The following is a 16,161-nucleotide window of genomic DNA, read 5'->3' as shown; positions in this document are numbered from 1 at the left end:
CTCTGTACTGTCAATGTTATTTTGTATGGTGTAGTGTATACCCAATGTGTATACCTATCAAAGAATATAATTTGAAATAAGTTCCCTGTTTTATTAAAATTTAAAGGCCGAAGCCATGCCTGTAGTTGCGAGGATCTAAGAGAATTATAATATAGCATTTCAGAACAATGACAAGTATTGTTCTGAGTAAAGCCGGCGCCACCCACAGACAAATATTTGAACAAAAACTTTGCCACACATTTGGACACAGTTGCAGACACTGACCAAATTTCAATTTTTATGGCTTTTACTTTTAGATTTCCATAACCGGTTCTTCTTCAACTAATTCGATAACTTTGAACGCTTTGATGTGTAATTGAAAAACCGATACCGAATGTCAAATACGAATACATTTAAACAAACTTTGCACAAATACGCAAATACCTGTGCCACACATGAGTTAAAACAAGTGTTCAAATAGTTTTATTTTTCTTTTTTAATGGCTACAAGCATTGGGTTGCTGTGCCCAAAGTTCAAATAGTTTTGCTATGGGTGGCGCCGGCATAAAGCGTGGATGGTGAGTGAAGTGGTGTGGGTACCCATAGAGTATTATACTGGATTCACACTCTCGGATTCATGGTGACTCGTACAGGTTCGGCAGCAGTGTGTATTTGGAATTATAGCATTATATTTTGTGGAAAAACTTGAGCGTTTTGCCTTTTTAATTGTCTTTTCTTCAGTGAAACAGAATTACATGAAAACATTTTTATGGCTCTAAAAGTAGTCCTAAATTTTTTGGGCCCTGAATAAAGCCCATTACACATATTTTAGCTCTAAATTTAGGGCTAAAAGCCCTAAGTTGGCAAGCCTGCGTCACGAGAACCATAATTGGATCATAGATCTATAAAAATATTAGTAATACCATTGTAGCTACATTAGAAAATAAAATGTTTAGAATATATATTTTAGGGGGCAACATCGGTTTGTCTTCACGAGTAAACTTATGTCTTCAACGAGAAACTTGTCGATTGTGGCGTGCATGTTAAGGAAAACAAGATATGATGCAGCGGTCACGCCCATTAGCTTATAATATTTGGCCTACTAGTTATAGCGTCATCAAGTGCGCTGTGCTCCGCCTCGACATTAATTTATCTAAGGTCACGGTATGCTTAGTTGAATTTTGTAAATTCGAGTCCAATTCGGTTTTAAATATAAGCGTTTGTTTTTATGGTCGCTGAGCGTACAAAACGAATTAAAACGTATTTTTTCCTTCACATTCAAACACAACAACTTATTTATCTACCATCGCGGCGGTACAAAAAGTAAAATTTATAAAAAATACAATAATTGTGTCTATGTATGAAGTTGAATGGATGTAGTTCTTTCAGTATTTACAATTATTGAGTAATTATATAAGAATAGTATTTTATTTTTTTGGACCATTGTAAACGGACTATATTTATGCTCAGTTCCGCGCTGTGCTGGCAACCCTAACGCCCGAGCGTGGACTTCCGGTTTTAGCAGCCATTTTACGTGGGTGCTTTCTTTGCTTTGCTACTTGGCTAACGGCAATGTGTCCACGGCTGTCGTAGCGATTACCATTTCACATTGTTTAGTCCACCATAGCTTTTATTGTCAATAATTTAATTAATTCTACAAATTAATTAAAATTATTAAATCTTACATCATATTTCGTACTCATTTCGCCTCAACAAGCGGTCCGTTCAAAACTAGGGAAGAATATTTTAAGGAACAAAAAATTCAAAATTGGTTAGATACGTGCTGGTGAACGCTGCTCGCTTAGGCTCAACAGCTCCTTGTCGCTGCACCACGTCATGGGGAGCTTAAACTGGACTACAGCAACAACGAACCAGGTGGGAATTTATATGCTTACTCGATCTTAACTAATTCAATGGAGGCTTTCTTTGCCCGAAAGTGGAGAAAAGAACATTGTGCATTTTTTAATAACATTTCATACTTACAATTACCTACTAAAATGAATACCGGTGTTCAATTGTTTTTTTCATTGATAACGCGAACAGTTTGTATTCAAGACGTTATAATGTAACACTACCCTACTTTTGAACAGTTGCTTTTTTAAACAGTGTTAAGTTGCTATTACTTTACTTTATTTTACTTTGTATGTAAATTGCACTTCTTATACTTTGCGTTAACGTATAACGGTAATAACTACTTATATCCCCAGATTTAGAGGCTAGATACTGCATGGTCATTATATAGTATGAAAACCGAGCGTGCCATTTTTTTACACCTACGATGGCGTACCCCGTCCATTAGTGATATGTTCAACGTAAACAGAATCGTTACAATCGCTAAGCGTGTATCGTAGTATCGATCCTATTCATACGATTTTTTGGATCGATACATTATCGGATCAAGTATCTAAAAAAATAAAATATTTTAGTAGATCAAATTTTAATTTAAAGACGAAATATTATATAAGTATTGTTTTTATGTTTTAGTTATTCGATCATTTATATACATGGTGCGTCTCGTAAAAAGTTCTTTGGTTTGTTATATTTAAAACTTTTAATATTCCAGCCGGCCCTCATTTAAAAAGGCATTCGGTTTAAAACAATCTAATAATAATTAACAACACATTTGCTTAAACAAAAGTTTGAACCAGAGTTGCTAGGGCCCTTGAGTCGTAAGTTACGTTTCGTTTCCTGAAATGTTACATTTTTGCTGCAAAAGTTACATTATTGTTTTTTTTTTAATTTACGCCTTTTTGGGCAAGCATTTCTGTAGCTACGAAACCGCGGGGATTCGCGAAGTAGGAAATGTGCGCGCGCACACTCAAGCAAAATCAGTTTTTAATTTATGCAAGATACGTTTCATTTTGTCATGGCGAGCCATCTCTAAGTGTGATATGGAATGAAATACTTTTTAGACCCGTCAGTTTTAGATGCGTTCAATTTGGATGCGTTGAATAGAAATGCGTTCGTAAAATGTTTACAATAAAAAATTTGTATTACAAATATCGTTGTTCTCAAAAGTTACGAAAATTGCCTTAAATATAAAAATTACTTACATGTTACGCGAGGGGGTGAAAAGTAACGAAAAATGTAAGAAATGTAACCTTCTGGCAACACTGGTTTGAACAAAAAGTGTGTGGCGTCAGCGCCGTTGTTCACCGCCAGATGGGGTACGTGCGGAGTGAGCGGACCGAGAGGGGCGCGGGCGCAGGCGCTTGCAATAACGCTCGCTCGCTGCGCCGCGCCGCCTAGCCACTCGACCACGACGCCTGCACAAAATGGCTGTGCGGCATGGCAGTCGCCTAAGCCCAACAAACTTGTATACAAATTCATTGCCAAAAGCGGCAATAAATAATAAGATTAAAAACCCCAAATTGATTTGTTCAATTTATGGCTGACCATACCTACTGTAATATGTAATTTTTCCGGCTATGGAAGTTAAACTAAACGTACTTAGCATCGTTCTCGGAGTGCAACCGGCGTTAGCGGGCTGTGTAGTGAAAACATGTTAAGTTTAACTGATATACATTTTTTTTACAACATACCTAGCTTTATTAGATTTAATTCCTCCAGACATAAGATTCAAACTTAGACTTAGTTTCATTGCTTTGATTTGACTTTGTCCACTGTAACTACAGTGTAGTCCGTTTAGTACGACTTCGCATATAACAACCATCCGTTTTGAGCGACGCAACTAAAGGCATATGTTTGGTTTTAATACTGAATCATTTTGAAAGTACATCCGTCTATTACGACTCCGCTTATAACGGCCGACTGCTTTTAACGACGTAATTCCACACAATTGTCCGGTTATAACGACGTGCGTTGACGTGTTAACAAACAAATTGAATTGAAAAACAATAGAAGCTATTTCCGTCCTGTGTACCCACTTTGCATCGCGGACTAATGAGACTGTTTATTTTACTACAGTTCCTTATTTGCGCGTGTATGCAGTATGCAACCTATGTGTGTACCGTGTATGCTAATTTAAAATAAATAAATATTTTTACATGTCACAATGTTTTTGTCTGCTGGTCGCCTTAAAATGTATTAAAAATATATGTTAAATATGCGATTATTAAAAAATAAAAATTGAATGTTTAGTACGACTTCTGGTTATTACGACGTAATATCACCGGTCCCTTGGCCGTCGTTATAACCGGATTCTACTGTATCTCATATATGTATCCCTGTTGGAAAAGCACTGTGTTCAAGTATTTTAGTTATCTTCCTTTTTCGTAGGCGATACTTCGTCCGGCGATTGAACCCAGCTCGTCGAATAGCCAGCCCCGATGCTCCAGGTCCAGGAATCTGCATCCGGAGTTGAGATAGGTCTATCAACAGAAGTCGATGTGCGCGACGTCAACTTCTTCCTGGAATCGCGTCCAAGCAAGGGCCGCGGACATTCCCTACCATTTTAATTCCGCAAGTTCAATATTTTTTGCAATATGGCTAATAAAGTAATAATCATTAGCACTCATTCGTAATAATCTTTTTAAGGATGTACTAATTATAATAAAATCTGCCTTGTATTATGTGCCTTCTGTTCCACATCTAATACTGTGCAGGTTTTGTAAACCTTAGTCCATAGACCGGATTGTTGGACTTCAAAATTCTCAGGTATGTATGATTCTCCTTGATATTTTTCTTCACTGGTAAAACTAGCGGGCACTGATAAACAATACACATGTAATTTGGAAAATTCAAGGGTGCGTAACGTATTTCCTGGTGAGTGATGTAGAACGTATGTCCATTTATCCAATAAAAACTTTAGATTGCAGTGGTAACTTAACTACAATAAAGAACGACTATGACGACATCGGTTATAATGACCTTAGAGCGAGGCCTCCGCCGGAGCTCTATACAAACACCTAGATGTAATCATACTCCGCTAACGACACTGGATAAAGCGACCAATATCGTCGTAACTTATCAGCTATAACGATCCATCGCCGTATTTGGTTTACTAAGTCTAAATATTATTTTGGCCTTAGGGTAATGTAAGAAGTCATTATGACAAGGATTTATTTTATTACCTGCTGCGACATTTCCCAATTTCTCTGCTCTTTCTCATTTATCTCTTTTTGTATTCGATTTCATTGCCATTTTGTTTGCAAACTGACTAGTTTGTAGACTTAAACATATAATAAAATATTATTTTTGATAAAAAAACATAATAAGGTCCCTTCAATGTTGTTTGAAATGTATAATTATTATATTTATTGACAGGAATACTAAGAAAATTATAAAATTAAATAAAATATATTTTTGTTATCATATTGAGTGCCCAATCTAACTACAGAAGGTTCTAGAGAAGTCATCCTCCAACGCATTGGAAAAATTTACCATCACTTTAGAAGAGAGATGGCCAAAAGGAGTATGCAACAGAAATATTACAATGAATTAAATAACAAATAAGTATTAAAGTGCAGGTAAGCCGAAGCGGACATGTTACTATTAAAAAAAAGCACACTATACATTGGAGATTAGATATCTCGAGTGTTGCAGATGTGTTGTGTCTATAACTCCTATTGATCGCCGAGGAATTCAAACAATGAAAGGGAAAAAAAATGAAGAAATCTGTACAGCGATGTCATCCGTCGAACGTGCCATGGTTGGTACACTACACCCACTTGTAGCGGCTGCACTGCGTACAGAGTAGCGGTTACCAGCATTGCTATTTTGCAAACAGCGCTCGATATGGCCGTGCAGCTCGATGCAACTAGGCTTTACTTAAAAATGACCCTGACTTCAGACTCCAACCAATCGAGTATTTTCAGGATGAAGTCGGTAATCGTAAAATAAAAATAATTGAAGGGACTAACGAGTTTTATTTTAACTATATGATAATATGTTACAGCCCCCATGTGATTGCCTCCTCAGTACTCAAGTTTCGACACCACTTCTGAAGTTTTTCTTAACCATTTCATATGCTTTTAATATTAAAACATACATAAATTTTCATACTCTAAACATATAAACGGCTACTTGCCACCGGCCATTTCAATATTTTGTTCATCTCTGTCCTCTTATGCTTATTACATATAATAACATGAATATTAGTGACTAGTAAATAAAAAAATAAACATTATGTTTACCCAGTACCCTTACTTATTCTTACCATTGGCAAAAGATATATATATATATATATATACCCATACCTACAGTATTATGATTCGTTTATTTGTTACAGATAATAATAAAACCACCAAACCGTCTCGATAAAGAAACAATCAATTTTCGCACTTTGCCGAACTTTTAAAACACAAGAAAAAATTCAAACCTTAAATCTAAGTCTGAGGAGTGTCAGGTAAGCTTAGTTATCATCAGTTATAATTAATCTCATGCATTTAATACTCGCCAGGTGTGTATTTTATCTTCTCTAGCTATTTAAAATTCGATGTTTTCGTGTTTTTTTTTTATTTTTATAGTTAGGTACCTACTATAAGACGGAACCATTACTTTTTTTGTATGAATTTTTATATCAGATAACGTGTCCCGACAGACGATAGCTGTGAACATTCATTTTGAACTGCGACTTTTCTTTCATTTTCTACTCAAAACCATTTTGGTAACTAATATGATATTTGGAAGTACATATTCATCAAACGTACGAAATTGAAATAATCGTTAAGTTTTCAGAAATTAAAAAAAATTGTGGAAATTCTCATTTTATTTTTCCAGTAAGAAACTTTTACAAAGCATTAAACATTGTTTCATACTTACATAGAGATAAAAGCTTGTCGCGTGTTTTAATTTCTCAAGCTTTTGCCTCTACACTGCTTTTGTTTGCGGCTTCATCCCTGTGAAATAGATTTCTGGGATTACGGTAGATACCGCTTTATATGCATTTTGCCTTTTTTTGCTGCACTCTCAAACTATCTGCATATAAAAATGTCAGCGAATTCCGTTGGGTAGTTTGAATTTATCGCGTTCGAATAGGCAGACGAAGGCGGCGGAGGACTTTGTTTTGTAATATTTTTTCAGAACTTTTTAAGAAGAACAAAGCCATCATATTTGTTTGTTGAGTAACTTTAACCGTTTCCGCAGCGCACATAACAACGAGACAATCAATTCACGGCTTTCGACGAATTTCAAACAGATGAAAAAAATCTTAAATCTAAATTTGAAGAATTTAGTAACCCATTAACACCTAATGGTAATGATGATCAGCATTACATCAACGATTCACAGAAAAGAAGTTAATCAATCATGGAGATATTCATCCACCTTTGTCACCAAATCCACCCCCACCAGATAGTCCACCGACTCTTACATCGAAAAAAGAAATAAAAGATGATGATAATGGTGATGGCGAAGATTATAGTGAATTAGTTTAATACGTCCGATATGTCGTACCATACTAAAGAACCTGAAGAGATGGTGACTGACTTCAAAAATAGTCAGTCTAAAGAAGAAAAAGCAAAGGATGGAGAAGAAATTATGTACCGAAATTTTATACGCGGCACTTGTAAGAGGAGCGCGTCGTGTATATTCGTCCACAAAGTGATATTATCACAGTTGGACAATGTTTACAAATTTTGTAATGATTTTCAAAACTCAGGATGTAAAAGACGTAATTGTAGATTCGTTCACGCAACGGTATTCGAAAGGGAATCTTTTCGGAGAACAGCATATCTGCCGCCGCATGCTTTTAGTCACCTAAAAGAAAATAATAATATTCAGACGCCGACTCCAGCTGAAGGTAGACATACTACGACAATTTATTTAATAAGTTATGTATTTAATGATGACGCAAAACTCAAATCTTAATGACATATTACAGCTTCGTCCGTGAATACAATCCGGGCGCCTGACGGTAATCAACCGCCTCCTCCAAAACTTGACAGGTACGCTATATACAGAACGCCTTAAATATTATTATTTTTTAATCGTTTTTCCAACTACAGCCACTTACCTGTATTTGAAGTTAAATCATGCATTTTTAGACAGATTACCTACAGTTAAATTGTTTTAGTAAGGTTACAACCGACATCGTGTTCTTCACCACTAATACCCGTATTAGTGGTGGAGACAAAAATAATGTATGTGCTGCTGGCTTTAATGGAATGTAATAGGGATAAGTTCACAATTATTTATTTTGCGACGTTAATAATCTAGCAATGCTAATAAATAAAAAAAATATTATGTCTTTACCTGGAATAATGGCAACAGTTATTTATTACTACGCGAAACAAGGTTTAGTACTTATCTTATCATAATGACTATTTTCATCTGCTTTCATTTGCAACCGAGTATTGTTTGTATTTTATTATGCTTTTTATACCTATACATATTGGTGATATAGAAATATTATTATATGAAATTATAAATTGCATCAATACGTCTGGCATGTTCAAAAAGATGCATAATATGTAATATTTATTCTAATAGTGGAGGCTGATAATGCTACCGGCACCAGATTCGCTGAGTCGAATATTTGACTATACAATACTATATTAATATGTACCTCGAATGTAAGATTTTTATTGCGAAATCATTTTAAATATTTGACTCAAAATCTTTTTCTTAAAACAATTTTTTTTACAGGTCGCAACTCATTATTACTAAAACGAAAAAACTTAGGCAAAGTAATGACTTGAACAACAAGATAACTTAAATTAACAGTAAGGCGCAGAGACTCTGGACGGTGTTAACTTCGATTATAAAGTCAGAGGTAAGTATTTGCGTTTATAGAAACTGTGTTATGTCGTTTTATTAACGATGCATTTATTAATGATGTAATTATGACCTTGACAATTACTTTGGTCGCCTACACCTTGGCCGCACCGCTTTGTGAAATCATAAGATTTGCCGCAAAATAAACAGCTCAACAGTAAAGGACATAAGAGTGCCTTTAATTTGCGAGTACAGTCTCGCGTGTATTTCTTGTAATGTGGATAGACAGCAGCGCTGAAAACGCGCAAACACGCACCCTTAAACCGTACTTCCATTACTCTATAATGACTTTGTACGTAAATTATTTGTCGCTACACCGCTCAAGAAATTGACATCTTTGAACATCAATAACGGACCATTATAATTATGAGTAAAATAGATTATTTTTATATTTAAAACGAGGAGTCTTTTGTGAAAGCGCTATTTAATATTCATTAAAAATTTTAAACTAAGTATATAAGATTCTATTTTATAGGTCTTTACTTGCCTTATTTCTAAATTTTACCAAACAAAAGTTATACTTAATATAAATAAGTAGTATAAATCACAGCAATGGCATTACTCCTTTTTTAACTTTTACTAATTTATTGACATGAGTTTAAATTAATATGTTTTCGTACAAAAATTTACTTGTTTATAATATTTCGGTTCTCGAGACTCAAACGGCCAGCTCACTATAACAAGATCCTGTGTAAATTTATACAAACGTTGGAAAAAAATAATAAAAACCTTTAAGGTTGGTAAAAATAATATGAGTCAATTCATGGCTCCCTCATATCGTATCGTTCGGGAATATGGTTTTTTTTTTTACCGGAAAATACATAGAATTATGTGATATACTCAACATAGAAATTACCTTAGACTATTCACGAAAGTGTCATAATATGTGCAAATGAATGTTCATGTCTTTATTACTTGTCTTTTCAGTCGCAGAAGTAAAAAAATCTTAGCAACGGCAGTAGCTTCTTTAACATAAAGGAGGATACGAAACAGGTAAAAATATTATTTTTTTAACTTACCTTAATACTTTCTAATTAAACTTGAAGCTTATGCCCATTTCCCATACATTTTGTTGCCCAGTTACTTGAATACTTGAAACAAGTAAGTATACACATTTAAAGAATTGTATATTCACTATTTTAGTGATTGATTCTAGCAATTGAAACAAAAACGTAAAAATAATAAATGGTCATGTATATTTCGACTTCTAAAATTTTATCAAAGTGGATGTCCAAAAACAGTTTTCACCAAAATAAGTCCTATATTAGAACTTTTAAAAACGAGATTATTAAAATATAATTATTTAATTTTAAAGACTTTCGTTTCTAGCTATTTCCATTTTATTTTATATAAAAATTACACCTAAAATAAAAGATTTTCAACAATAACAAGCATAGAAATAATACTATTATATATTTGTGGACAAACCGTCTTCGACACCAAAAATTTTAACAAAAAATTATAACGTACCTAACTAAGTTGTGTTTGCGCGTTGACAAGTTGTAACGTTTGACATTAATTTGCTTTTTAATTAAGGTTTAAGAATCATTTATTTCTCATAAAATTATAAGTAAATCACTTACTGAGAAAACTACTTAACATAGTTATTCTATACAGGCGAGCATTTTATAAAGATTGCATACTATTACAATGACAAGTAACAATTAACAACAATGATAACTAAATTTACAAATAATAATTTCATAGACATGAATGGTATGGTGGTGGTACATTTTGTTAAATCAACATCAACAATTAATCATAACACCCATCAATATACATTCACTACAAATACAATTACGAACAGCAGAATCACATTTTGTGCAAGTCCAATAGTATTTTGGTGGGTAATTTTGTGTAGGGATACCCACCCGGGGCAGCGCGGCGGCAATATTCCAATAACTCGGAATAACAGTCTACATCGTAACTGTGCCAGTTAGACGAAACAATTCGGCATCATAGAGCTGACCGCGCTGACCGACAAGCCGATCTTAACAACATAATAATTGTCTCGATCTTTTCAACGGTTTTGGCCTATTTGGAAAAATAGAATAAGTAAGTGCAGATTATTTAGACTCCTTCTATGCTTGTTATTGTTCTGAGATTGGAACGCACTCCTAAAAAAATTAAAATTGTCAAAAAATAGATAGCGGAGAATGGTAATATTAAGGTTTTTTGACTTTGACTGTCTCGGTGTTTGGTTTCTCCCCCTTTAATGATTTTTATTTATTATGGTTCCAATGATTTGAAACATTCAATAAAACGTCCGAATTATGTTCCAAATAAAAAAAGTATCCTAACATTATTAAAAGAATTGACATGTTACGCGAGTGAGCACGTCTTGCAAAAAACAAATAAAGTGAATTAAGTGATGTAACTGAACTACAAAATTGAATATCAAAAAATATCACAGAAATTGTAAGTACCTAATTCAATTTAATATATTATTTACGAATCTAGACAAAGTTGGAAACACTCCCATTCTCACTTTGAGCGCTGATATTTGTGGTGATGCTTTTCGATACAATTTCAAATTTATTTATAATTGTCGTATTTTGTAGTTTCTTTTGCTTTTCATATATTTTTTTACATTGCAGATTGCATGCTGGAATGCCCGAATCAAACAGAATAAATAAAGCGGCATACAGAAGTCATACTTATTCATGCCCTTAGGAATCACGGAAAAGAATACAAGCAGCGCTGAACAGGCATTATGGAGAACATTCGTAAGCAAACGTGAACGTAAATTACAAGGGGTATGTTTTACCTCCGTTTAGTTCAGCCCATTGTATTGAATACAAGAGTGCAAAATTACGGCTTCAGTTTATGTATCTACCTACTGTATTTTGGATTTGGCATTACAGACGAACAAACTACGCAGACCTGGGATATTTAACAAGAAGAAAAATAAAATTTAATTCCTGAAGAGGCTCTGGTACCTATACCCCACATGAAACTTTTCAGTAGAATCTAATTTAAAAAAAATGGCGCGACTGTAACTTTGAAGTACTACTCGCGCGCATTCTAATGTGCAATGTGATATTAGGAATATATAGGTAATTACTTCTATCCTAAATAATCGTAAAAATCTATTCGACATTTAATTAAACTATAATTTATGTCAACGTCTTTGTTGTTGGTAAAAACATTTTTTTTGTTTCAGTGCACAAACGGGCAATAGGTACCTACTAAAATGTAAAACATGCAGGTGCTATACCAAAATTTCGATATGGGCCTCCGCAATTTACCGCCAATGCCAGCACCACTGAAGCTGTGGTGAAACCAGAACCAATCTATTGGTCCCAACCTGATCCAGATACTAATGCTTATTAACTACCTGTAGAATGATTTCTAGCGACACCCTGCAGTTGATATCTGGATAACGGATTGTGGACTTGAAGCATGTACTTCAGTGGGCATTTTATATGCAAAAACATTGTCAGTCCTGTCATTATTCCCAAATTGAATATGTTAGTGAAAATTGAAATGGTTTTTATAGTGTTTTTATATTTAAATTTAACATGTGTTATAAAATTTGGCACCAAAGTATTGAAAGAGATAACATAAACATATCTTTTCTGTGGGCAACAGGGACTGCTGGCAGTTACTACACTCAAGCGGCACATATAAAAGGCCTTATGGATTTATTAAAATGGTAGGTAAAACATTTGTTGCAATTGAAAAAAAACAACTGTGCAATACACGGCACAAGCATTTGACGAAATAAAGAAACCTGGTGAGCAAGGGAGATAGATCTATTGCCATTGGAAGAAGTCCATATATCAAGATGGCATATAATATGATCACAACTGTGATTCAACATGAGGTATAGTAAGTTCTGTCTATTATTATACTATTATATAAATCTGAAGAGTTTGTTCTTGAAACCCTAGAAAGGACATAGGCTACTTTCTATCCTGGGAAAATATATAGCATGACTTTTCCCTTTTATAACAGAAAACTTTAGACCGGAAAAACTTAAAACTTTATCGTGCGGGCGCAGCCGCGGGCAAAAGCTAGTTTACTATATTATATGGATTATAATTATTTATTAGATTACTAATGTCTTTACAGCAGCATAAAGTCTAATAATTTTTTTCCAGGCTTGTATGGTAACGTTGACAAAAAATGCCTATTTCTTGGTCACAAAAATAACTTTTATTACACATGTCAATATTATGATCAAAAAGGAATTATAAATTGTAAATTGTAAATGAACACAATTGCTGTAAAAAAAACCTGTAGGTATGTAAGCAAAAGTTCACCCATCATCACAATCGAGTCATAGTTATGGTACCTATTTTTATTGCAAAGTGAAATCCATGACATTACATTATGTAAAGCTGGAGGAGGATAAATTAAAGACAAAGGCCTAAAAAAATGGTTTTCGGAATTTTTCCTTTATATGTGCTATATAACCTTGCTTCATGCTTTAGGATACTAGGTCGACTGGAAGTAGCCTTTAGGTTTTGAGTCCCTTGCGAGTAGTTGCGAGTTTGAAAATATGCGGCTTAAATTGCTGTTTCTTTTGATTGCGTTGACATAGAAGTTTGATTTTGTTACAGCTTAAAGGTATTATAGACATGCGTACTTATTTGATATGAATTTCAATTTAATATCTATATGCGTTCTTGAGGAAAGGGGTAGTACAGACGCACAACAAAGTGATCCTATAAAGGTTCCTTTTTTTCCTTTTGAGGTACGGAACCCTATAAATACTAGGTCATCTTCGGTAAAGGAATCTGAAATAAATTATGTCAAAGAGTAAGTAATTAAGTTCCCTTAGGTACTTAAATTTTATTGGAGATGTAGATTGTTCTATTCTAATTTATTAAAATTGGGATCCAAGGAGATATTTGTCGACGAAGCATCAAGGTGCCTACCATCATCTCTTATTTCGACTTAGTACAGAAGCTAAACTGAATTAGTTCGCTATTTTACAATAACATAGTTTAATGTCTTTGGCTATTTCGTACCATGATGTCGTTAAAACGATCAATATATGTATGTACGTCGCTGCCTAATCAAGTCCAATGAATCGGAATCTACAATTGACTTTCTTTGCCGTACCATTATGTACAATTGAACCTATAATAAACAGAGTCGACTATCTCTTAAAATAAGCCATTCAAAACAAGTTACTATCTTTGTGTGTGGATGGGTCTTGTTTGTTTAAACACGAAATTTTAGCAATATCTGTTTAAAAACGTAATAGTGTTGCAGCATGTTTGCTATTAGAAAGTATAAGTGGCCACTTATGACTTGCATTAGGGCAAAAACACTCGAAAATATCACCACGAAAGAAAGTGTGTGAAATGTATGTTATTTTATGAGAAGTCCGAAACGTGGACTGCATTTTTCTTTATTAATCGTTTAAATTATGTCGTGTAAAATTGTCGGGCTTCGTGACCTTTTTTTATAAAAGTAAATAAATTCGTTATAATATTTTGTTTCATATTTTGAATATTATATTATGTTTTTAGATAAAAAAGTGACTATCAACTTTATTTTTAGATATCGGACGAATTACTGTTGTTAGAATTATTAGAAAGTGATAAATTAAAAGTAACGGTGCGAGAAACACGACTTGTTATACGGGAGCACTGATCCTTTCGATATGGAAAAAGGAGAATTTATTACACGCTATCGACTTTCTAAAAAAATTGTGCTGGATTTGTGCAGCGAGATAAGGCCACTTTTTAAAAAGCCAAGAATTATTCGTTTACGACAAAGGTATTTAAAATAATTTCACCACTCAAGTTATTCTGTCATTTTAAACTACCCACAAATTAATAAATACATTATAATAATAATATCTACTTTAGGTACATTATAGGAAGGAATAGCTACCGACAGTAATAATATTTATGTATATAATAAATATATTTTTTTCAGGTTTAACTGGCATTATCATTTTATGCTACTAGATCATATCAAAGACCCATAGGTGATATGAGTGCACGTTCAATGGCTCCACAAACAGTATCTTCTGTCATTTCAGAAGTGACTGCATGTATTGATTACTTGTACATACATGAGAAACAAGTAAGTTATATTATTTTTCCTAGAACTATTGAAGAAAAGAATAAAATTAGAGTAAGGTCAGTTAAATTTATTTTACATATTATGTAGGTACCTACTTACCTCCGCCCTGTGGAATGGGGGCGTTTGGAGAATTCCACCACGGTATCCCCTGCCTGTCGTAAAAGGCGACTAATAGGGGCCATCGGGGGGTCGTCGGCGGGCGGCTGGGGGCCGTCCGCCCTTAGTGTACGTTGTGCACATCTCGCACATTGTGATGACCCCCGAGATGGACGGCAGCGTGGAAGGTAGGCCTCATGCTGCCGTTGACGCCGAGAGCGTCCTTCGGTTACGCGGGAGCTTCTGAGCCCCCCGTAGGGAGACGGGCCGCAACAGGCGGCACCGCGCAGGGACGACTGCGGACGAAAACTTAAACATTTCAGTCAGAGGAAGCCCACAGTCGTCCCTAATGCGCCGAAGACGGCCACCGCGGAGTTTTAGTTGGTATGCCGTGCGTGTATATAGGTTAGGGACTCGGCCCGGCGGTCACCCGAAGGTCAAGATCAAATCCGGGTGGCTCAACGCCGGGCCGTAAGGCACGGTGACCCCAACATAACCGCTCAGTCGCCCCCCCCGAAGGCTGGGCGGTAGTCATAAGGCACTTTCTCCGCGAAAACAAAAAAAAAAAAAAAATAAAAAAAAAGGTACCTACTTACTTGCTGTAAACTTTCTTAGTAGCTTAGTTCTATTACATACATGGTATAACTTACTGCTACTGTGCTGAGCACTCCAGTTAGAAACGGTAAGATATTGAGTTTTTCTATCTCGAAATGCTCAGCATCAGCTCGTAGCCACCATTTGTGTCCAATAAGTATAATAAACTCGGCTCCTATTACATTGTGGAAAGGAAATTGCTTGGAGAAATATGGGCATACGAGTTGCGCCTCCGCCTACGCCTCCAGGGATAAAAGGTGTGACTGTAAAATATATCCAGATTGGAACACATTAAATATTTTATTTTGTTTCAGGTTTTATAATAAACTAGCATTTGCCCGCGGCTTCGCTCGCTTGAGGACGTTTTCCGTTATGAATGTCACGGTATATATTTTTCCGGGATAGTAATTTTCACCGTTGACTGAGCGCACGCAACGAGAGCTCTCAAGAGGAATCAATATTCCCCGTTTTTGAAACATTTTTTATTAATGCTCCGCTACTATTGGTCATAGCGTGATGTTATACACCCATAGCATTCCTCGATGAATGAGCTTTCCAACACCGAAATAATTTTTCAATTCGACCCGGTAGCTTCTGAGATTAGCGCGTTCAAACAAACTTCAGCTTTATAGAATAGTATAGATGTAAACTGCCTAGTTTATTAGGATGCACTCAGATAGATATTATTAGACCAATTACACAATAAGAGATTGACTATTGTAGAAAACAGTGCCATGCAATAAATGTTTAATTGGTATGTTTTTAAACTTTT

The 16,161-nt window shown here is 35.0% G+C and overlaps 1 protein-coding gene across 4 annotated transcripts in view; it reads left to right on the top strand.

The window, feature by feature from the left end:
• The first annotated feature begins 1,576 nt into the window (after positions 1-1,576).
• The window catches only part of LOC115452058 (protein cps3), a 53,471-nt gene continuing 38,886 nt past the window's right edge, over positions 1,577-16,161 (top strand). For 3 of the 4 annotated variants that reach the window (XM_037443943.1, XM_037443944.1, XM_037443945.1), the window contains exons 1-5: positions 6,146-6,285; positions 7,026-7,680; positions 7,762-7,825; positions 8,526-8,652; positions 9,582-9,647. The gene's annotated coding sequence lies outside the window, so the exon portion shown is untranslated. Of the gene's footprint in view, positions 1,854-4,217; positions 6,286-7,025; positions 7,681-7,761; positions 7,826-8,525; positions 8,653-9,581; positions 9,648-16,161 lie in introns of those variants that run through there. The other variant, XR_003939111.2, reaches the window with a different exon arrangement.

The sequence above is a fragment of the Manduca sexta genome, chromosome 27 (genome assembly GCF_014839805.1).
Source record: "Manduca sexta isolate Smith_Timp_Sample1 chromosome 27, JHU_Msex_v1.0, whole genome shotgun sequence".
Taxonomy (NCBI): Eukaryota; Metazoa; Arthropoda; class Insecta; order Lepidoptera; family Sphingidae; genus Manduca; species Manduca sexta.
The sequence above is the reverse complement of the archived record's forward strand: the minus strand, read 5'-3'. Positions and strand labels throughout refer to the sequence as shown.